The sequence below is a fragment of the Polypterus senegalus genome, chromosome 9 (assembly GCF_016835505.1).
Source record: "Polypterus senegalus isolate Bchr_013 chromosome 9, ASM1683550v1, whole genome shotgun sequence".
In the NCBI taxonomy this organism is placed as follows: Eukaryota; Metazoa; Chordata; class Cladistia; order Polypteriformes; family Polypteridae; genus Polypterus; species Polypterus senegalus.
In genome coordinates this window covers 165,835,984-165,859,879 of record NC_053162.1, presented here as the reverse complement: position 1 = coordinate 165,859,879, position 23,896 = coordinate 165,835,984, and the positions used below count along the sequence as shown (strand labels likewise).

The window sequence follows — 23,896 nt, the reverse complement described above, 5'->3', positions numbered from 1 at the left end:
TCTATCTATCTATCTATCTATCTATCTATCTATCTATCTATCTGTACAATACAGTAATGAAATAGATTTCATAGTTAAATTCGCTCAGCTTCAGTAGTGCTCTCAGTCAGTGTTGGTATTTTCCTTCAGATTACAAAAGTCACTCAATCGGGGTGTCCTAATTTTCAATATCCGGGAAGACAGAAGCTGTGATGATGTACTGAGGGTGCAGTTCCAGCTAATCGTGCATTCACTCAGTGTGTGTATGTAAGACTATTAATTTGTTCAGTGGTGGTCTGGTGGGGTGGGGGTTACTTTGTTGGTGGGTCTGTAAGTCTGAGCCTAAGTGCAGTGGGATAAGCACTCAGTATAAATGATGGTGCTGAAGATCACTTCTCTTCCTGCAGTGACAGTGAGACTCACACAGGGTCTCAAACGCTGTCCGGTTCTCTGATTGAGGGAAATGGGTAGTTGTCGCTGTCTGAGTGAGGGAGAAGCAGCTGGGTTTTCATTGCTGGTGTGACAGTCTCAATAGATTGTCTGGTTTAATCGCTCACACCTCCTGCCTTCCCCAGAGTCCTGTGGAGTATTGTTTTACGGATAATTTCGTTAGCCCTGATGAGATTTTACTAATTAAATCTCCTCTCCGCTGGAGACTCCCTCTCCTGTTGATTGTAGTGATTGTTTGTAGATCTTTTAAGACAAATAAACATTTGCATTCTGTCGCCTCGGGGAGGGTAGATTGATGTGGGGGCATCACTAAGTCTCAAAGTCTGCTTCTGTTTCTTGTTATTAGGAGGAATGAAGGCGGCCCCTCTGACAGGGGTGTCCATGTATTCATTCTCAAAGGACTTAACTGAATGGTACATTGGTGAGGGTCTTTGAGCTGAGGTGGCTGATCTGCCACAAGTGTGTGAAAGAGGGCAGTAGCATGGGTCATTTGTGTGAGAGTGGTGGACAGTTAGCTCAGACTGAGCTGCTCTGACTCAAGTGAGTAAAGGAGGACATGCTGAAGCATTACTGTTTATATGTATGGCTTAGGCCCAAGGTGATCCAGGCAGTTAAATGACTTGCTCAGGGTCAAACATAGAGGCCAGCCAAGAACTGAAATGGCAACCTTTAGGTTCAAAGTCCAGCAGTTTATCCACTACACCATACTGTCTGGATACATGAAGCCTGTGAGCATGATTAGGATCGAGTCTATGAGTATGGTGGACATTCTGGTTCAGCTGGGTCAGTGAGAAGGCCACTCTAGCCCTAGTGAATCATGGGGGCAGTCTGAATATTGTGGTGCAGAAAGGGTGGTGCTTAGGTGTCACCCGTAGCACCCGGGTCCCAATCCAGGTGGTTTGGCATGGGGTGGGTGTGGTAACGTGCTGTCAGCGCATCTCCTCCTAAGTGAGCTGTATACAGTGTGTGAAGTTGAGGTGACTGGTTTGAATCAAATGTATAAAGCTGATTGGCTATATTGGGTTATATGAATGTGCTGAACAGGTTTGCTCACTCTGGCATTTTAATAATGTACAGTAAATCTTCTAATTTTTGTATGTGAGCTTGAGAGTCTTTATTTAGGTTTGATGGAAGTATAAGAAAGGGGTATGCAGTGTGGATAAAGCCAATGTCATATTACACAAATTCTAGTTGGATGGGATGTCAAACTTGATGTCTATATTTGCTGATCTCATCACCTGAGTAAGTTTAATTGCATGACTAGACATTGCAAGGTATGTTGAATTAGACAATCACACAATTTCACATTTCGAAAGTATTGCAAGCCCACCTCTGCAACTGACAAGCTGTGTAATTGAAAGGAATCTTAATGTGTGTAACAGAAGGGGGGTAGGTTTGGCTTGGGTGTGCAAGTCTTTTGAGCAGTCTGAGAATCTGCTGAGCTGTCTGAGAGAGGTGAACCTTTGAATGATGAGTGTGAGCACTCTGACTTACAGTAGGCGTGGGAGTGAGACTGGCAGCTTAGCTTGGCCGATTCATGCATTAGTGTGGAATAATTTTGCATCAGAAGTCCAGAGGAGGTGACCAGTCTGGATAGATATGGCCAAGTTATGCATTTCGACACATTTTCATAAAGAGTGAATTAGATGAGATGTGGACAATTTACGTTGGGTGAGTAAATGAGATACGTAGTGTGCTACAGGAGTGTGAGTGAAGTGTGGAGTCTTCTTCAGGACTACAAAGAAAGTTAATACAGTGAATAGTCTCCTGAAGGGTGAGTAGGGTGTGCATGCGTTATCTGAGGTAAGGTCAGCAGTCTGGTTAGGTGTGAGTGAGGTGTGTAATGAGTGAAAGATACAGTGTGATGGGGTGCAGAGTGGGCATGTATTGTTATTGTACATTTGACTAAGACCTTTATCCATGGGGACTTACAGGTTAAAAGTATAGAATGATTGTCTACATGTCTTTTTTCCACCTGTAGGGACCCAGCCCTATCAAGGCTGATGGGAAATGCAGTCTCTCACAGCTCATTTGAAGGCGCTCTGGCGAAGGTGGTGATCATTAGCTGTAAGTATTGTGCTTGTCTTTGTTCTGTTTCTCCTCAATTGATTTGTTTATTTGGGACTTTGTTACTTAGGACTGCCTTGTCGGAAAATTATGTTTTCAATATTTTAAATATTTTGCTTTTTTTTCTTACAAGTTTTGGAAATAAGCCAGGGGTTGACAGTTACCACTTCCTTTGTAGGGCATTTTGAACTTCAGAAGCTAAAGCTCTACAATGACCCCTAGTAGGCACCAGGCAGCCCTTAAAAGTACATCATCTTCGAGTTTCTTGTCTGCTACGTGGTTCATTTTTGAGGTCTCACACCATTTTAGCAATATCATGTGCTGCCCTCTCAGCGGTAATGTCATTAGGGTGGACCTCCTGTTTGGACTTCAGCTACAAAACATAAGGAATATGTTCAAACATCCTAAATACACCAAGCATAAATACTAAGCAATAAATTAACATAAATATATTAACAAAAAATAATTAAAATGCATGAAAAATAATGATAAAATAATGGCAAAAATAACAATACAATGAAATGTCTGAATTAACATAAGCCACCCAAATTTTGGGTGTTTATAAGACATGTAATGATTTACTTCATGAGATACTTAATAAAACAAGAATAGTTATGTCAGATATTTGGAATATTAAAATGTGTGCTTCATAACAGCGGTTCTCAGTTTACATGTTTAAAATCAAAATATTCTCAGTTGTAATAGAAATTTGTCACTTTACACCCTGTGATAGAGGTAGGCTAGATCCCTAGTGAAGGCTTAGAAATCATTAATAACATCATATTCATAATCAATGACCTTGAAATAGTCTAAAACAATACCCCATATGTTTATATTTATTTATTTTTCCTTTTTAACCTGTTGGGAGTGGCTCTTAGAGGGCCAGGGCCACCAGTAAAAATCAGCAGCCTGAAAATAACCTAAACCAACACTCTACATGCCTTTATTATTATTGGCCAAGTCAGGAGGCATCGGAAGTGAACTGAAGTGATTTCAAAAGATTTATAAGTAATTCTTATGAACAAAATCAATACAAGCCGAGGAACAAACCCTAGTTGTAATGTAGCAGGTAACTGTATGAAGGGGGTATACAGTCCAGCTGGCATACAGTGTGTGTGAGATCTGGAGACTCATGCTGATACGGATGAGCGAAACAGATAGTGAATCTAATGTGTCGGGCTCAGGAATGACTGAGGTGGACCTTATGGCTTAGATATCTAAGAGAGATGTGTAGTGTGAGTCAACATGCTTAGATCACTGACTGAGACTAGCAGTGAGATGGACATGTAGAAATGAAGGAGATGGTGCAGGTGTGGTTTAGAAGTGAGTTAGGTAATAAGTATAAACATTGTATTTTATGCAACATTATCTACATACATACATACATACATACATAGATAGATAGATAGATAGATAGATAGATAGATAGATAGATAGATAGATAGATAGATAGATAGATAGATAGATAGATAGATAGATAGATAGATAGATAGATAGATAGATAGATAGATAGATAGATAGATAGAAGGGAAAGGACGCTCTCACTCTGAATTTTGAGTGAGATGTTTAGGTAGAGAATTTGGCTCTGGGTTTGCATCTGTCTTATTCACAATTAAAGTGAATAAAGTGGTCAGGTGGGAAACAGTAATGGTGTGTGTATGTATGAGTGAGGCTGTCATGGTGTGCCTGGTATACAAGCAAGGTGGATGTGGTTTTAAGGACCACTCTTGTCTCTGTCATTTCACTAAGACTCGTCATTCGTTCAGCTCTATTTCACAACACCTGTGTAATTCATGGCTGGCTGTCCAGGGGGAGATTTCTTTCCACAGGAGACAATGCCTTTACTTGTTTGCACTGACGACGGCAATGGCCTTTTAGTTTGTGAAGACAAATGAAGTGCAGTTTGCCAACACGCCAGCTAGCCAGTGGTTTTCACGTTCACATAGTCTGGGGTCGTTTCTATTACAGGCATCTCAGGGGACTGAGGTCAGCGTGAGGCCATGCCCCCTCGCCTTCTATTCTGAGAATAATCTCTCACTGCCAGACTGACAGAGAAAACATGCCCTTGCACAGCTCCCACGAGTCCCTCCACAGGCTTTTTCTGTTTTTTTTTTCTTGATGCCCCCTTTTCTTGTCTTGCAGAGGGACTTTCTATAGTCCATTTTTTTGCGTGGATGCTAGCAATCATAGCTGACAAACAAGTATTTACTGTCATAACCGATTTCTTTTCTTCTGCTTGGTAAAAATAGTTTTTGAAGTGTGCTGTCCATTTTTAAGCATAAATATTAATGGGACCTCCACCCTGGAGTCCTGTGTGCACAGGGGTCCATATCCTTGGTCTTATTGTAGACTGGCGACTAAAGGATTTTAAAGAAGCAAATCTGACAATTTTGAGACAGTGATGGAGCCTCTTACTACATCCTGTTATATAATCTTGAATTTTACTTGAAAAAAGTGAAAAAGATTTGGAATGTATTATGAGTTCATGGGAATTTAGTGGCTCTGCTTAGCACCAGCTAAAAGTTGCCTATTGTGCTGAGCAGACACAGTATAAATACTGTAAATATCTTAGAGGTACTAATGAACACTTAATCCTTCACACTAGGATCATCTATTCAGAAATTCACTGCTGTATGGGGACCGTATGGGATCAGGTGGTCTGACTAAAAATAAAGTGATGACACCAGCAATTAGACAAACCTGGGTGATTAATTCTTATTAGAGACAGACAAAATCACACAAAAGATTGAGTGTGGTTAATTTAGGGATTCAGTTACAGGTGTAATCTGACATCTGACAGGGGTCAGTGCTAGGGCCGCTGCTATTTTTAATATATATAAATGATCAAAACTTAACTGGTTTTAAGTGGATTATAATGTTGCAATGGTTTTATACGTGTCCCTGTGGGCTTAGGAAGTGTCTGTTGACTATACTGGACAAATTAAAATGCAACCTGTGTTGAGGCAGCAGTGCTAACCACTGCATCACTGTGCCTTCCTGAGATAAAATTATACTTTGTGTTCTTTATCCATCTCTGTGCCTCCTGCTTCTCCAAACACCCAAAGGGTCAGAGTTTTATACTTGGAGGTCTGTCTCTGTCACTACCTGATCTGTGCTACACAGCAATAGCATAAAATGCTTAATCCTGCAGTGAAGCCAAACATACAATGACTCTATGCAGAACAACAAAGTATTTTCAAAATATGCTCATTACTGTGAGTGGCTGTACCCCTCAAATGTGGGGTGCTAATCCAGATAGAGTTCGGATCAGGTTTTGACATCCCACATGCATAAATTACACTGGTCAACAAGCATTTTGCTACTGGGAGTCTTTCATCTTTACTTTATCAGGTTTCACTTGCTGACTCCAAATCTGAAAACCGTTCACGTCCAGCACGTCCCATTTTTTAGTTATGATGTTCCAGGTCTTAGACAACTAGGGTGACTGGCCAGTAAAGGCGGATAACCATTTTGAAAAATACTGGTAATTCCACTAGGGATGCCATTGAGATAAAAGAATTCGCCACACGTTACTAACAGCTGTGAGATTTTTACCTTGTTATTATTAATTTTATTTAAAAATTACTAATAAAATATTTGTTACTGATTACCAGGTGTTATATGACTCTAAAGCATAATGACACAACTCAGACATGACAGTGCAGTAGGTAGAGGTTTTACGGTTAAACGTAACATTGCATTTCAGGACATTTTGTTCGCTAGATTCACCATTACTTTGAAAATTTTGTCAAGGCGATGCTTTTCAGCATTTAAGAAATAAGTTTGGTCTTGAGAAAAGTGAAGCCAAAATTAAGGAAGGTGTTTTTGTTGTTCCTGAAATCCGTGAACTGATGCATGACAATGAGTTCAAAAGGAAACTGAAGCCCACTGAATCAGCAGTATGGGAAGCATTCGTACGGGTTGTCCAGAATTGTCTTGCATTCACAGAGCAGAGAATAATGCTGAGCTTGTGGAGAACCTGCTGAAAGTGTATGAGCTTATGGGAGCCAGAATGTCACTGAAGATGCATTTGTTTACATTCTAATCTCGACTTTTTGCCACCAATTCTTGGCGATGTCAGTGATGAGTATAGGGAAAGATTTCATCAAGATATTAAGGTGATGGAAAACTGATATCGGGGAAAATTCACTCAGAGCATGATGAGTGACTACTGTTGGTTCTTGCAAAGAGAGACGGATGTGGAGTACTAGCACAAAAGCGAGTGCCTCCAACATTTTTGGGCACGCTGACCTCACTTTTATATCGAGGTAAATTGACATAAATATGCTTTATCGTGTCTCTGGTATCGTCTTCTGGTTTGCTTTCAGAGTAAACACATCAAAACAATTTTGGTGGGACATAGTCCAAACTCCAGATATCGTGTTGATATTATATATTGATATTCAAAAGTGTCAAAAAGTCAGTGATGTGTAAAAACCTTAATTCTGATTTCATATATGAAATCAGTGTAAAAATCTTAATAAAGTGAAGTTCCCAGTAGAAAACAAAAAAATATATTTTTGTAGACCAGTGTAATTCAGGCACTGTGAAGTATGAGGTTGAGTACACTTACAGTATACATGTATGAACGTTTTGTGCATTTGTGACACAAATCAGGTAAATGGTGAAGATCAGGTAGTAACATCCAATATGGCTGCTACAGCTCGATGATGTCACGTTGACTTTGCAAAGCATCATGAGGTGCTACATTTTTGTAAATCTTTACTGTTTTTGAGAAGGGTGTTGATATAGTTTGCAATAAGACTTCTTGATCTTCTGTAATAAGCCACATTTCTTTTTTGGGACCAATAAAGAACAATATCTATCTATCTATCTATCTATCTATCTATCTATCTATCTATCTATCTATCTATCTATCTATCTATCATATAGTGCCTTTCATATTATCTATCTATCTATCTATCTATCTATCTATCTATCTATCTATCTATCTATCTATCTATCTATCTATCTATCTATCTATCTATCTATCTATCTATCTATCTATCTATCTATCTATCTAAAGTCAGTACCACAAGCTGTCCATGTATTTGATGAGCATCTGTCTGTGCCATTATAACAGAGCTAAATTCATTTCTTTTCAAAAATATTTTCTGAACAGTTTGTCAGTGTTAGAACATGCGAGCAATGCTCTCTGATAAGTGACATCGTATCCTGTTCTTGTTTGACTCATTGGTTAGTGGCTGTCCAAATCAAACAATTGTAATTAACTCTTATGCAGTTTACTTTGTTGACATTTAATGGTAAGAGTTTATTGAGAAATGTGCCTTCAGTTTTACTCCCAAGTGGAATGATTCAGCCTGAAAAGCAATTCCTCTGGCTTTTATTTAACCAGTGAGTACTTCAGACTGTGTGTAAGGTTACATGTACACTGCATGAATCACAACACTATTCCAGTTTTTCTCTTTCGTTTTACATTATTAAGTGACCTCCTGCATATCTAGCCTCTGTGTTTTCACGGGCAGAGCCTTGACATGACCACTATGGGCAAGTGAACTTGAGCCCGGACTTTGTTTATTTTCAAACCCATTCAATCCAATTCAGTGTCATCATCAGAGTCGATCCTGGCAGCACTGATTACAAGGCAGGACTCAATCCAGAATGGGCTAGCAGTTTCTCACAGGATCAACTCTCTAAGATCAAGCCAATCTAGAAAAACAGAGTTACTCAGAGTAGAAACCCATGCAGTTGTTTGGACTTCTGGACTCCACCCAGGCCACTACTTTTGGATGCGGTTTTCCATGTCTGTACCCTTCTTTGTTTGCTGCTACACCACACAGTTCTCCCTTGTACACTGGTATTTCTGCCAGAGCTCACAGTCACTTTGGTCACTTCTGTTTCAGCTGTTTAGTGTTTTAACCTTTTCTCCATCCTTTTGGATTCTGCCTTAGTCTAATGTTTTCGCTAGATTTGCCGGACTGGACTTTGACCTCCAGTCTGTTTTCTTTTTCTTTTACTTTATAGATTTCTGACTGTAAATTAGTGTCTTGAAATTTGTTTGAACTGCTCACTTGTCTCTTGCCTCACTGTTCGTCAAGCACAATGAGGCCTGGGTTCACCACCAGTTCCTCAGGGTCCATGTCAGGGAGGCTAGACCTGAGAAGGTTGAGCTATGTGAGCCACCAATGCTTGAGGTGCTGTTGGGTGATGTGTTACTAATAGACATGACCCAAGTGTTTCTTTATTTATTATTTATTATGTATTTACTGTACATATTCTGTACAGGGACGCTGGGACCAATGTTTGGCATGTATTGCCCAATATGTGTCACAATTGGCTGTTGTTTTACCACATTGTTTCTGAGATTTTATTTAATCATTTCTGATGCTTCTTATATTTTGTGGTTGTTTTAAAGTGTACATTATTTATTTGCATTTTCCTGTGACTCTAGTTTGTTTTAATTGGGAGGCAGCATTCTGAGTTGTTTCTCGGTGGCAAAGTCAGGGGTCACAAATGAGGGGTTTGAGGGGTCACAAGATATAAAGGTCGATCCCATGGGTTGATTTCTTAGCCTAGTTTGTAGATATCTAAAAAGACAATAGTAAAGTTTGTCTGCAGTTTTCTCCTCGATTCTTTTTGTGATTTTTTCGACTTTGCATTAGGGTTACATTTGGGCTTTGATTCTGGGAATTTTGATATTTCAGTTTTGACCTTCTTTTCATTATTCAACTCCTGTTTATCTCATGTGTCATGTCAGAAAGAATAAAGGAATTGTTAGATAAACAGAAGGTAAATACCAAAGGCAAAATCTAAAAAAATGAGGAGATCAAAAAGGGAATCTAGGGAGAAAACCTTACTGTGAAGTAAAACCCATAGCTGAAAAATCAGAAATGGATCAGAATATTCTTCAGCTTAAACAAAAAAGAATGTACATTAACTTTGTTTTACTTTGAGAAATTTGCAAAATCGGACAAGGAATGTAACACCCCATCCCCCCCAGTGACCCCTTATATTGCTTGATTCATGTCTGACCTTTGACCTTGATGTTAGTAACTGCATAGCAACCATCAGGCAAAGCACTCAAAATAGCATCTTGAAAAGAAAACAAATAATCAAAATAACAAAGTAATCATCCAAATTTATATTTCTTGAAGTATAGGTAGCAAAAGTACCTTACACCATGACATCCAGGCCTTTTTATTGCCTTTTGGCACAACATAATATGCTGTAAGTTAGCCTCCTTAATGTAATGTAACACAGACATATTGCGGTGTTAGTAGCTGTAACTGGGAGACAACCAGGAAGGTTAGGGTACAGCCTGGTAACTACCTTTAATGACAAAGTACCAAAAAGACAGACAAAAATAGTGCTCTATTTCTCTCTCTAAGGTAACAACAAATGCCAAGCAAAATGACACCTTTTATTGGCTAACTAAAAAGATTACAATATGCAAGCTTTCGAGGCAACTCAGGCCCCTTCTTCAGGCAAGATGTAAAGGTAGCAACAGAGTAATAGTAGCTTTGTCCTTGTCAAGTGTCATTTGGACATCTGATGCCACCTTCCGTGAGGGCTGGTACTGGGCTATCTCTAGTTATTGGGGCAGAGTTAGGCATTCTTGTTGGGAGTCTTTTCTTGACTGCAGAAGAGGAAGGAGAAGACAAAGTTAACAATAGCACCCCCTCTCATTGTCAGGTGGAAGTGTTTGCCATTTCAGAGCCATGTATGTATGACCCAGTACTGCTAAGCTAGAAGATTGAATGTCTTTTTATTTTAAGTGGATAGCTGAGTTTTGTGTTTTTTGAGGTCCTGAATCTTATTCTGTAATTAGTTTGACTGGATTCAGTCATTTTAATAGACCTAAACATATGTTACATTTTGCCACTGTCCCATTTTGTTTTGCAAGGTTTTGTCTAAGGAATGAGGTGTCACAGAGATAACTTGAGAGGCAGCATAAAAAATGAAAGTAAAGGCAGTTAGAATGGAGGGTCTAACAGCACCAGGGAGGTTCCTTAGATGGGACAACAACTTGGAGAATCCAAGAGAAAAAAAAAATCCGATCCGAGAGAAAAAAAAACAAAAATGATGGCACCCTAGGTTAAGCCTACACAGGGAATGGTCACTTCCAGCTGATGGATACCTAAAGCCAATGTCACATTTCTTAACTTTTTGTTGTGGACTATGTCAGATTTGCTGATCGCAATTGCTGATCTCTTGTTGCACCATGCCAAATTACATGACTAAAGTCACGTTTACTGACGGAGCGCCAATCTTCCAGCATAGTCCTTTTTGCCCCTTATTCTGAGAGTCAATAGCTTGTTGCCTGATGGAGCCAGCACTTTATGAAGTGTTAACAGCTGTAGTCTCAGCCCTTTTCTCTTTATTCCATTCTGTTTTAGTACATAAAATACGAGACATCAGATAGACAAGCCTCTCTTCTGTTTGTGAGGTTCAAAACATGCTTTTCCTTATTCTTTGTCACTACAGTCTATGCACTGTACTATCGACTGAATGCTCATTGGTTGTCAGCTCTCCTGCCTACACAACCCGTCCTCTGATCAATGTGAAAATCAAAACAAGTTTGATTTTTATCATAGCCAGTCCCAGACTAGTTGGTCTCAGTCATTGGGCATTTCACATTAGACGATTGTCTTCAAGGGCCTATGCCACTGACTGCATCTTACTTGCTAAGATTATGTAAATGAAGGCTACAACTTAAAATTGTGGGAAAAGTTGTATAATGTTACACAGGCTTAATTTGCTTTTTTTCCCTCTAACAGAGAAAGACTGAGACTAAGAAGAACTTGCAGGAGGCTAGCACAAGTCCTCTAGTTGACAACAGGATTACGAAGTAGAATGAGCTGAGATCCTGATATCTAGTTTAGTTAGTATTCAGCCTAATTGCTGCCATATAGATGTGGCTTTTCAAGGAGAGGCTGGAGCTGTGGTGCAATGGACTAATGGTCTTCCAAAAGGTAAGAGTTTGGAAACCCACAATTGACCCCATTGGTGATTTTATGAGAAGAAATTTAAAAAGTCCAGAAACTGTCGAAATTGGGAACATTTTGTCAGACATACAGTAGTTTGGAGGGGCTGGTGTTCCTTCTGGAGTTTCAGTTTGAAGTCTGGTGTGTATGGAGCTAACGTATACACAGTATAGCAGCCTCCATAAATAGGGTAACATACTGATAGACGTTTGTTAATTCCAAAGTTTGCCTGGTTGAATTCACTAGCATTTTAGTTCCAGAATGATTCATCATTAGAGTGTTGGTAACTGAGTGCCTGATCAGTGCCTGAACATGCCATGACTTGCCATCAGATGTGATGGGTCATCAAACTTATTTAATAAGTTAACATTTCTCATTAATGGATGTAGGCAATATCTGAAACGTTTCCATCTTACTTTTATCCTCACTCCAGATTTTAGCCCTTTCCATCCTTGGATGAGGTGCTCCTCCGATAAGGTGCAACAGAGCTCCTTAAGAGGTAGGGATCACAGTGCTACCTGCTGAGTATGGGGCACTTAATATATTCCACTTTACATTCTTCAAGTCTCTTATATTCTCAAATGATGTAAATGTAAGATGCCTTCAGTTCCTCTATTGTCACCCTGCAACATCTCTCGAGTACACAGCTTGTCCAAAAAGCGTGAGTTTTAGCGGCACTACAGAGTTGTGATACACTATAAATTAGAACTGGAATGAATAATATGAAATAATCCTAAAAGAAAAACTGAGAGAAAAAGAGAACCATCTTTGTGTCACTTTTTTTCCCTTTTTGCAGTTTCCATCTTGTTACACTGAGTGAGAGAGAAAGAGAGAGATTGAGGTGAGGAGAAATGGAGCTCGGCTTAGTGCTTACTGACATCAGTTTATTATTCACTTTAATGCAATTATTTTATAGTGTAAATTAAAAGAAGAGCATGTGATTGGCATCACAGACGCTAACCCAGATAAAAAAGATGAAGAAATGAGATAGCCGGTGAATCTGCACGTGATCCACGCTATAGGACTGAGTCACAATGATTATGCATCCCATGCACTTGCGCTGTGGCCTACGGTGAAGTATGAGTTTTTACGTCAGTTTATTTTTACATAGCATCCTTAAATGTATCTAAAATGTGTTAACAGCAAGTCCTTAAACTATACCATATTTACATACAGTACATATAATACTTATAATACAAACTGTAGCAAGCACATTGTAATCCAGCATAACATAAAGACCATTATTATTTTAATTGAAATATGATATGTATGCAATAAGAAACAAAGATAAATAGGGGCACAAGTTTATAGGGTCAGTATTGTCACAGAGTGCAGTGAAATTACTACTTGCACATGCTAATCAACAGATGGATGTATATTAGAAAATAAGTGCATTAGCCACACTGTAAGTACACATTAGTGTTTAATCATTTAATATGGGAATACCAGCTATGAAAAAAATACTTGTTTAGAAATGACACTTCAACAGTCTCTCTTCTTCAAAGATGTACACACGGAGAAATAAGGAAGTTGCATTACTTGCTTATTTCCAGGTCTGTTTCTGTAACATTAAACTCAGTTTAGTTATTGTGTTTGTGGAGTTTCTATGTTCTCCACACCTCTGCCTGGATTTTTCTCCAGATAACTCTGGTTTTATACCCACATCATCTTGATGTGCAGGTTAATTATTGATGTGAAGTATTCCTACTGTGTGTAACTATATTGAACAGTAAAATGGCTGCCCATCCAAATATGGTTCCTCACTTGTGCTCATTGCTGTAAAGATAGGTGACCGCAAGCCTGGACTTTACAGATCCTAGTAAATGAGTAAATCAGGGGTGCCCACACTTTTTCGGCTTGTGAACTACTTTTAAAATGAGCAGGTCAAAATGATCTACCTACATTAAAAATGATGAATATATATATATATATATATATAGTGGAAAGCATACCCCCGGACACCGACAGACAGACAGCAGAATGTCCAAAACACACTCCTTTATTTCTTTTGAGCACCACAATGCCTTTCTCCAACAAGTCTCTTTCTTTCTCTTTCTCTTTGTCTTTCTCGTCTTCTTCTTCTTCTGACCTCCACTCCCCTCCTTACAAGCTCCGTCTCCTTCTTCCCAACTCCGGCTTGTCTACTGGAGGGAGGTGGCCCCTTTTATCATGACCCGGATGAGCCCCAAGTGCTCCACCTGACGACACTTCCTGGTATGGCGGAAGTGTCAGGAGAGCACCCGGAAGCACTCCCGGTGCCCGGGGATTACTTCCAGCAGCACTTCCTGTTGTGGCGGAAGTGCTGCCATACAGGATTCCCTAACCGTCCCGGCGCCCCCTGGTGGTGGCCACGTCCTCCCATAGGGGTGAGCATCCCAGCTCCGTTCCCGTGGCCCCCAAGCATACCCAGGCGGCTGCCCTCTTGTGGACCAGGGAAGGTATAGTCCATCTCGGGAACCATCCAGGTGTCCCGGCTAGGTAGGGTCCCCAGTCATCTGGGACTATATATATATATATATATATATATATATATAGTGTGTGTGTGTATATATATATATATATATATATATATATAGTGTGTGTGTATATATATATATATATATATATATATATATATATACTATCAGAGGTGGGTAGTAACAAGTTATATTTATTACATTACATTACGTTTACTTGAGTAACTTTTTAAAAAAAATTGTACTTCTAAGAGTAGTTTTACTACACCATACTTTTTACTTTTATTTGAGTACATTTGTGAAGAAGAAACGCTACTCTTACTCCGCTACATTGGGCAACACTCGACTCGTTACTTTTTTTCCATTAGATAAATTCTGACAGACAATTTTCAATCTGCTCTGTGTAGTGTATGCTCTCAAGTTGTGCACACGTCTTCCATTGCGTCTCCAGCTCTGACGTGAGGTTTTCAATGTTCCCCAATTCAAGGCGCTGCAGCTTTGAGGACAGATGTTACATTTTTCGTTTGAAAGCATTAACTGAGCTAATCTTATTGACCAGGGTTTTCTCTTTTCCTTGCAGCTGTAAATTAAACTCATTCAACATGTTGGTTGTAAAAAAAAATGCCGTCTAGCGGCCATTGATCGTCATTAAATTGCTTGTATTCTGCATATTTAATGACAAGGAGAAACTCCCTTTTTCTCTTGAAAGGGGTCTTGATATCTCAGCAGGAATTTCTCCCTAGCCATCTGCCTCAATGAAGGCATCTTTTATCATCTCTCCATCTTGGAAGGATTTCTTATGCTTAAAGATCGAGTGACTCACCAGGAACGATGCTACGGTGTGTCTGCCTTTGCTTTTGAATTCATCCGAGTGAAAAATGACGGCTGTCCAATTTACTGCAATTTTAGTTCCCTCTCCTTTCTCTTTCTCAGATCGCTTTTTGGAAGGAAGTTTGTTTTGTAGTTTTTATGAACAGTTCGAAAGTGCCTTTCCACATTTTCCTTCTTTGGAATAGCAATGATAGACTGACAGATCAGACAAATGCACTTCGATTGTGACATTGTGAGAGAAAAAAATCCTCTTCCAATTCCACATCCAGCCCTTAAACAACACATTTTTATTTAAATCCCTTCTTTAGTCGATATAAATTGGAAGACTAACTTAGATCACTTAGGTAGCCGGAGTTTTGCAGTACCTCGCGTGTTTGATTGTGCATGCGGGATGACCAGTGTGTTAGAAGAAAAGAGATCTCAGACTGGCCGCCATGTATGTCAATCAAGTGGCAAATGCCATAGGGAGAACATATGATAGACTAATGTTTAAAAAAAATGTTTTTGAATGCAACGCGATCTACCTGCACTACCTTTCCAATCTACCGGTCGATCGCAATCGATGCTTTGGCCACCCCTGGAGTAAATGAATAGATGTCAAGTATTCAGAAAGCAAAAAACAAACCAAACAAAAAAAAATTGTAAAAATGTCAAAAACACCATTTCATTCATCTCTCCAAACCATGTGTAGGCCCTCCATAAGCGTAGAAAACAAATGTTAAAATAGGTTTATTGAAACATGCAAAATGAAAAATATACCGTAATTTATGGAGCATAAGTTAAAATTAGTTTGTCTGATAAGAGACATTATTGTGAAAAAAATTACTTTGATGTGTTTAGGAGCCCACTGTTGACTCAAAACTGTAAATCTAGAAACACAGGTTGAGTCATCTTAATAAAATGAATATTAAAAACTGTTGAGAAAAGGCCAAAATTGAACAATTAGGGATAGACGTTTCCCATTATTATCATCATAAGAACAAGAAAAAGAAGAAATTTTAATTCACACTCGGTCACCAATCCACACTGAAGCTATAAATATCATATTGTTATTCATTCCTCATAGACTCTAGTCTTACATTTACGATTTAAAGTATTGTAATTATTTCCCTATAATTTACAGATTGAAGTTTTATAATAAGAATATTTAGGCTTGTTAGAGGCAACCATAGGAATCAACCTTTAAGCATTTAAGACACCTGAGAGAACCGACCCTCTGTTGTGTCTAGATTTAAGACAGCTATGGGAATTGACCTGCCTTTTAAAGACATCTTTGTAGCACTTACATAAGCCAACATAACTATCCTGAAATGCTAGAAACAACTGTAAAGATTAAGAAACTTTTAAAAACAAATACTGCAAAGACATCATTCAGTACATTCAGACTTGCTAGAGACAGTCACTGTCAGTTTAGCTGTGTAGACTTGCTTTGAAACAGCTGATTGATCTGTCTGTGTATCTGGACTGATTAGAAACAGCTTTGGGAATGAACTTGTCTTTGAAGACTTCTTAAATACAACTACAGACAAGAATCTATCTATCTATCTATCTATCTATCTATCTATCTATCTATCTATCTATCTATCTATCTATCTATCTATCTATCTATCTATCTATCTATCTATCTATCGAGACTTGCTAAAGATAACTTTGTTATGAGATGCTTTTATCTAGGCTTGTTAAAGATAGCTATGGGAATCGATCTGTCTTTAAATAATTCTTTAAATTAGCTACAAACATCAGTCATTCTGTCTAGACTAGTAGAGACAGTTTCTAAACTGATTTAAAGTGGTAGTCCAGACATCTAACATCTATCTATTGTGAACACTAGGGGGCGCCCAGAGCCCCAGACTGCAGGCAAAACTACAGACACACAGTCAAGAGCTTCAATAAAGTGATGTTTGTATAACCAGGATACCTTATACAGGTCACAATCCTCCAAAACACAGACTTCTTTCCACAATAAATCCTCCATCTCTCCTCCAGGCAAGTTTTGTCGCGTTCCTCCCACCTCAACAAACCTGGGTTAAGCGAGGTGGCTTCTTTTATGCCAGACCCAAGAGTACTTCTGGTGTCAAATGAAGCTGGAATCATTTCCAGGTCTGGCAGAAACCTTTTTCCAGGTATGCACCTCTCTTACTGCCCCCTCTGGTGGGACCCATACATCATGACAGGGCTGTTCAACAAGACTACATTTCCCAAGGTGCCCTGCAGGAGTATGAATGGGAGCTGTGCCTGACAGAAGCTGCCACCTGGTACAGTGAGAAATTAAATAGCCCCGACAGACAGGACCAGCCAGGACACATGTCCATCCACCTGGGACCTCCTGGCTGGGCAAGAATTCCTTCTCGATCCTGGCCAGGATGGCCATTCCCATCATCCTGGGCACTTACACTCAGATCTCTATCTATCTATCTATCTATCTATCTATCTATCTATCTATCTATCTATCTATCTATCTATCTATCTATCTATCTATCTATCTATCTATCTATCTATCTATCTATCTATCTATCTCAAATGTTGTCAGTTGTCAGTTTTAAAAATACTACTTTAAAAATTCTGGCATGTGGATGCTATTTAATGCCAATATATAGGAAAATAAAAAAAGATATGTATGAATGGTGACGGAAAGTGTATAATTTTATTATTTTAAAGTAGATGTCACATACTTTCTGGATGGGTTTACATGACACAACATCTCCAACATGGAGTACTTTGTATAAGCCTCCAGTAAAAAAAATTAATAGTCCACTGTAGAGAATTTACATGTGACAATAGCTATTAATTCTTTTTTGAAAACTATTAGCTCTAACATTATTGATCAGTGTCCATTTTGTCATGAAAAGAAACATTTTATCACTTATTTCTGTATTGTAGATTAACACTGCTACTATATGTTATTTCTTTATTACCTGAGAAATTATTGGAATTCTGTTGTGAACTCATTTATATGTTTGGAATTCCTGTACCAGAACAAACAAAGAAACAAATAAATAAATAAAGGAATGTCAACTTAGCAACTTTTTGTTGAGTCAAGCCAAGATGGCCATTTTAAAAACAAGAAGAAATACAGATGAAAAATGGACTAACCATTGATACTTCATTAGTGTTTAAGGCACTCCTTCAAACTAAACAGAAAGTTAAATTTGCATACTATAAACTAACTAATCAACTGCTCTGGGAAATCGGGTGTAAATGTAATTTTATACTCTACAGAAAATAAATGTCTAGCGGTAAAGAATGAGGAAAAAAAGCTTGAAAATTGTAAATATTTTACAGAAGCTATGGAACTGTGCCTGTTCATGTTACTATCAATATAAAGATTATTTAAAATAAAATACTGCATCAAACTATCTTGTACAGTGACTTTGCTATCTATCTAATTGTGCTTTTTATCTTATTCTATCCGTTAAATATTATCAATCTATTATATAGTTCTTTTCATATCTATCTATCTATCTATCTATCTATCTATCTATCTATCTATCTATCTATCTATCTATCTATCTCAGAGGGGTTCCAAAACTAATATTATTTAGTGTATAAGGGACGCTCACAGCAGCACCTCCCCTGATTGTCGGCCATTTGTTGACGACGAGGGCTTTGAGTTCCAGTAATAAGTCGGTGTGAAGTGACGGTTCCAAATTCAGACGTTCCCTTTGAGATAAAGCTTCAAAGCGCTGAGTTGTGTTCCCAACTTGGCTACCGTTTCAGATACCTGCTGACTCGTTTCTTCCCCCATTTTTCTAGCTTATTAATATTTCTGAGAGATATCTACTTTTTTCCTTTCTAGTTCTTCTACCGAGAACATTTCTAATTATGTTGATTTTCCTCGCTGAACCCCCAGCAGACCCCCAGCTTATTAGTTTGAATATTTTTATTTATTCCCATTTCTTGGAGCCCCTGCCGGCGTTTCCAATTACTCTCGCCGCTCGGCAGTAATTGCCTCCTTGCTAATGGCCGCCAGACAATCGTGTTAAATGAGCTGAGGCCAAGAGACTGGGAGACTGCCTTCATTAAGATCTAATGGGATTTTATTGGGGGAACCACACTTTCGGCCCATTTTCGGAACGAGGGTGGCACAAAGACAGTGGATAGTCGCTCCGACTGCATCTGCCTTTGTAGAGAGCTTTGGGTCGGTGGCATTTTCTTTTAACAGAATATTATATTTGCCAGGACAACACTCTGGCACGGATGCCTTTTTCCAAAGTGAGTCTGGCGAAGGAGGTGTCCAATTTCAATCAATAAAAGTTGAAAAAGGTGTTTATTTATGAGATTGTTGAAATGTACAAACTGAGCTTGATCGTCAGTATCTTTCAACCCCCAGCCCCCACCTCACGACAGTAAACAGCCCATTAGTGAAGAGCATCATTACTGATAACTGTTTTATTAAAATGAGAGCCTCGCGTCCTGCGGCTGCAGCCTCATGCTGTGCACCCCGCGAGACTAGAAAACCGCGCAGCCCTGCGGGGAGACGAGAGATGTGGTATCGGTGCCGCTGGGGGCGGGTAATTGGGCTCACATCTGATTGGAAGATTAGACCAGACTCGATGGAAAAAAGGGTATCAATTTCTATTCACAAGACATCTAAATATGAACGTGTACTCCATCTGTTTATTTGTAAGCTGCGCACCGCGGATTGCCGCTGGATGATAATTGAAGAGACTTGAAGAATCTCTCCAGGCCGCGACTGGATGCTCTAGTCTCCGGTGGAAGCCTTTTACATTTCTTTTCCTCCTCGAACGCCCGGTGATTTCTCTATCCATTCGAGAGTGCTATAGTTTCACGCCCCGATCTCCCATCTTTTATCCTTTTTTCTGCAAAACGCTGCCTTTCGCTCGTCTTGGTTTTTCACTGCCTTCCAGTTCTTCCCCGACCCTCTGCAGCATCTCGCCATCTCAGTCTCCATTGTGAAATTTTTCACTTAATCGTTTTTTCCTAGAATTCCATATTTTCTATTCAATTACATGTCTCTTTTCATTCTTTCCATTACACCGTTAGGTTTTCATTTGAATGGCTTTCACCGAAAGTATTTTCTCTGACTGAGTTCTTAGGTGTAACAAGTACACAGCGAACCTTCCTCTTGGTGAGTTTGCTCTTGTTTGCAGGGCTCTATGTACATGCCGGTCTAGCAGTCGAGTATTCATGAAGCATTTGGAAGTCGCATTTAATCCTCTTAACCTCCAAGATAACACAGCGCCCGCTTTCACTCGGGGAGAGACCGGTGTGTGTGTGTGTGCTGTTGTGCTTTTCGCAGGGTAGTGTGCTGCTTCTACGGAGTATGCATTCGCTTTAGAACTTTTATATTTTCTGTTTTGTAGCAAGTATTTCTTAATAGCGATGGCAGTGAACAAGCTTGTTGACGTGGGCTAACATTAAAATCAGCCTTTTTTATTGAGTCCCCCCACCAACACCTTTTGCTTTAGTGTTCAGTTTCTTCTATTTAGCTTGTCCTGCACATTATTTCTCAATATAATTTGTTCTCCGTTCTTCCCTGTATTTCTTTTAAGGTTTTTCATTTTCATGTCCCGCCATGGCCACATCGTGTGCCATTTCTTTAAAACAATCTTCTTGTTGTCACCCCTTGACATCTTTTTCTCCACAGTTTGGCGCCGTTCATTACACATTTTTTCTCTGACTCTGTCCCATTCTCTGCCTCCTTTTCTTGTATCCGTCTCACTCATTAGTAATCATCATGATTTAAAGATTTATTAGACTACGCAAAGACTGATTTCTGCCATAAACTTTATATTTTTGTGCTTGTAAAGTTACGAAATGTGTCCGGCTTGGTGGTGCAGCCGTTCGTGCTGCAGCCTCTTAGATTCGATTTACTCCGTTTGAAATGCGCGAGTTTGTATTTGTAATCTTAATGTTCACCCTTTGCCAGTCTTGGGTCTCTACCGGAATATTCTTAAAATATAATTGTTCTTTAGCCCTGCCCGGGATTTGTTTCCTGTCTTGCGCCCTGTGTTGGCTGGGATTGGCTCCGGCAGACCCCGTGACCCTCTAGTTAGGATATAGCGGGTTGGATAATGGATGGACGGATAATTGTTCTTTAATGACACTCTACTCGTTCAGAAGCGATTTAATAATTTTTTCAACTTTTATATGAAAACATTTTATGGAACTCAAAATGTTAATGTCAGTACTACGTTTGGAAATTTCTTAGAAAGAAAGAAAGAAAGAAAGAAAGAAAGAAAAAAGAAAGAAAGAAAGAAAGAAAGAAAGCGTTCGTTCTTGGCAGGTACGGGCTTTCTCTGTAGCAGCCTCCCCCTGTGGTGTATATCTGTAATTTAATGAATCGAGGGATTCTGACTTAATGGAGAAGACACTGTGCAGTCTTTATCCCAACCTTACTTGTTGACCCTGAAGTCAATTCTGAGTTATCTCTGAAACAAATTTGTTTCCTAACGCGTTTGTGGATAGTGGAGATGCACTCTGCAAAATAATGCTGCAGTTAGCAGAGCGGTGTGTCTTCTCTTACTGAGGTGGGACATTGTTTATCCCTAGCTACATCAGTCTTTTACATAAATGGTGTGTCCCACTTTCCGATTACAAAATATATTAACGCTTGCGGTTCTAAACAGAGGGAGACGTGTTGCTTGTTGGTTTAATATGCAAAAGTATGAATGTCACTTTACTCAAGAATTTAACCGTACTCGTTATATTGCACTCTTAACTGTTTCTGCTACATTTCTATCAACGAGCCCAATGATCTTTCTCGGCAGCTCGGCCCCTCTATTTCTCTCACGTAATCTTTCCATCAATGTGTCTCCCCACTCTCATCCTTTTGTTATATCCCTCCGGCTTCTGTTCGTTTCCCTTTTGTGTTCATCTTATTCCATCATCATTCGATTTCTGTTGCTCTGCCTTCTTTCTTTCTATGAAGATCTTAATAAATACCAAGTAGGCCTGTTGTGCCTGAATCCTTCCCTCCATTCCGCTCCTTTTCTCACTCTGTCTCACACCTCTCAAGGCGGGTTGACGGCCTGTTAGCCACCTGTTTTTTTCACTGTTAGCTGAGTATGGTGTCCATATTGAAAGACGCTATATACATTTTGGAAGGATCCTCCTGCCCTAGAGTGAGTGGGTGGTAATTGAGGTGTGTGACCTCACACGCCCGTGACACCTTATATTTCTTTGGGCTCAGCAGGATGCTTTCTTTCTGTCTTATTTCCTTTCCTATATTTCGTGGTCTTAGTTGCAAGAAAACCGTCTGACCACGAAGTAGGCGTGTGGAGCAGCCCATCTATGACTCACACGATCGCTTTTGGAATGTGCGGAAGAGAAAGAACAGCGGTGTATTTCTCAAAGACGGCAGTAGTGACCAATAAACGGACATTGCCGTTGGTGTGGCGATAAGTTAGAACACTTGATTTCATCAATACGAGCGCTCACAAGAGTATTTTCCTCAGCAGCTCACCTGCAGCCGGACAGGAGCCAGGCGGAGTAATTGCGCTGAAATATTTCCTGCTGACAGACACCGCATTGCACATCCGGGATGGGGTTGGTAAAATAGGGGAATGAAAGTTAATAAAACCAGCGCTTCTACTGGAAGTCTGCCATAGCCAGTTGTGTATCTCTGCGCACATAACCCTCATTTTCTTCCATCAAGCATCTACGCTGATCACGAACCCGTCTGCCAGTCTCGGTTTCCTCCAGCTTTATTAGCACAACGTCGTGGCCGTACTGGTCACGGAGCGCCGCCTTCTGTCAACTATCAGATAAATACAGCAGATGTACAGAGTTGGACACACATGGGCTTTCGAGGGGGGAGGTGGCGCTCTGTTATGTCGACACGCACTTAAGTTGTCTTTCTTTCTTTCTTTCTTTCTTTCTTTCTTATTGTACCATTCAGACAAAACCGACAAGTCATTGTGTTTTCCCTGCACACTTTGCTAGGAACTGCCTTGAGTAACACATCCACGTTCAAACTTCTTGGGTTGAGTACACGACGAAGAAATCAACTTATATTTGTAACGTACGTGTCCCAGCTGCAGAGCCTTTATTAAACTGATAAGGCTTTGCTTTGACTGGGATTTCATAATAATGATTATAACAAGCAACGATTAAAAATATCAACCGCGAGATATACAGTACAGTGTAGTCCAAACACAAAGAAATCGAAGCGGTTCACTACATAGGCAGCTGTCCTGCCTAACTGCTTCAGTTTCGACGTGCGGATCCCGCGGCTGCCTATTTTAGGCGAGGAGTTTGAGCGTCGCCCGGTGTGACGGGTTTTTACCCCATGAAAGTGGCGCTTTGCCTATATACCTTGTGATGCCCAGTCAAGGACTGAATACTTATTATGCTTCTATACTGTAAAGGATTAAAAGAGTCGATATACTGTATGCATATACTACATTAAAACAAGTATTCAGACCCTTTGCTCAGTACATACTTTAAGCCTCTTTGGCAGCGACTACAGCATGGAGTCTCCTTGGGTATGACCATCTTTACCTACTTGGATTTGGTGATTTTCTGCGATTCTTCTCTCCAGAACTTTTCAAGCTTTGTCAGGTTGGATGGAGATCTCTCGAGAGATACTCGTCTTGGTTCAAACCAGGGCCGTGTCTGGGCAAGAACATTACCAGAGTTGTCCCTAAGCCACTCCTGTGTTGTCTTTGGTTTGTGCATAGGATCACTGTCCTGAGGAAACCTGAACCTTTACCTCAGCCTGAGGTTCAGAGTGCTCTTGAGCAGGTTCTCATTAAGGATATCTCTCTACTTTCCTCAGTGCAGCTTTCCTTCAACCCAGTCTAGTCTCCAAGGCTTTGCTGTTGAAAAAAAACCCCACAGCATGATGCTACCACCACTATGCTTCACTGTTGGAATAGTACTCTGGGAAGAGCTGTAGTTGTTCCATAATTTTTCCATTTTAAAAACTTCGCCCCTGGCTTGCTTCACTCGCCAACCCCTCTGCCTGCACTATGCGCTAGCCTCTTTGCGGTTCTTCCGCTTGCATAATGGGATGTGAATATACAATTTAAACATTTTTATTTTCATGGGAATTGTGACATATGCATCAACACAAAGTATATTGAATTTTGTTTCTTTTTCTCTATTAAATAAAATGGCTTTTTTCAATGTTTGGCTCCAAGATTTGTTAATTGTCTTTGCAAAAGCTATTCTAACCAGAAACTGTTAACATTTTAATACGAATGG

The 23,896-nt window shown here is 39.7% G+C and overlaps 1 protein-coding gene across 5 annotated transcripts in view; it reads left to right on the top strand.

Annotated features, from left to right (window-relative positions):
* Positions 1-23,896, top strand: part of pknox2 (pbx/knotted 1 homeobox 2) — a 278,966-nt gene that overhangs the window by 75,850 nt on the left and 179,220 nt on the right. For all 5 annotated transcript variants that reach the window (XM_039764132.1, XM_039764129.1, XM_039764131.1 and 2 more), the window contains exon 2: positions 2,411-2,496. The gene's annotated coding sequence lies outside the window, so the exon portion shown is untranslated. The remainder of the gene's footprint in view (positions 1-2,410; positions 2,497-23,896) is intronic.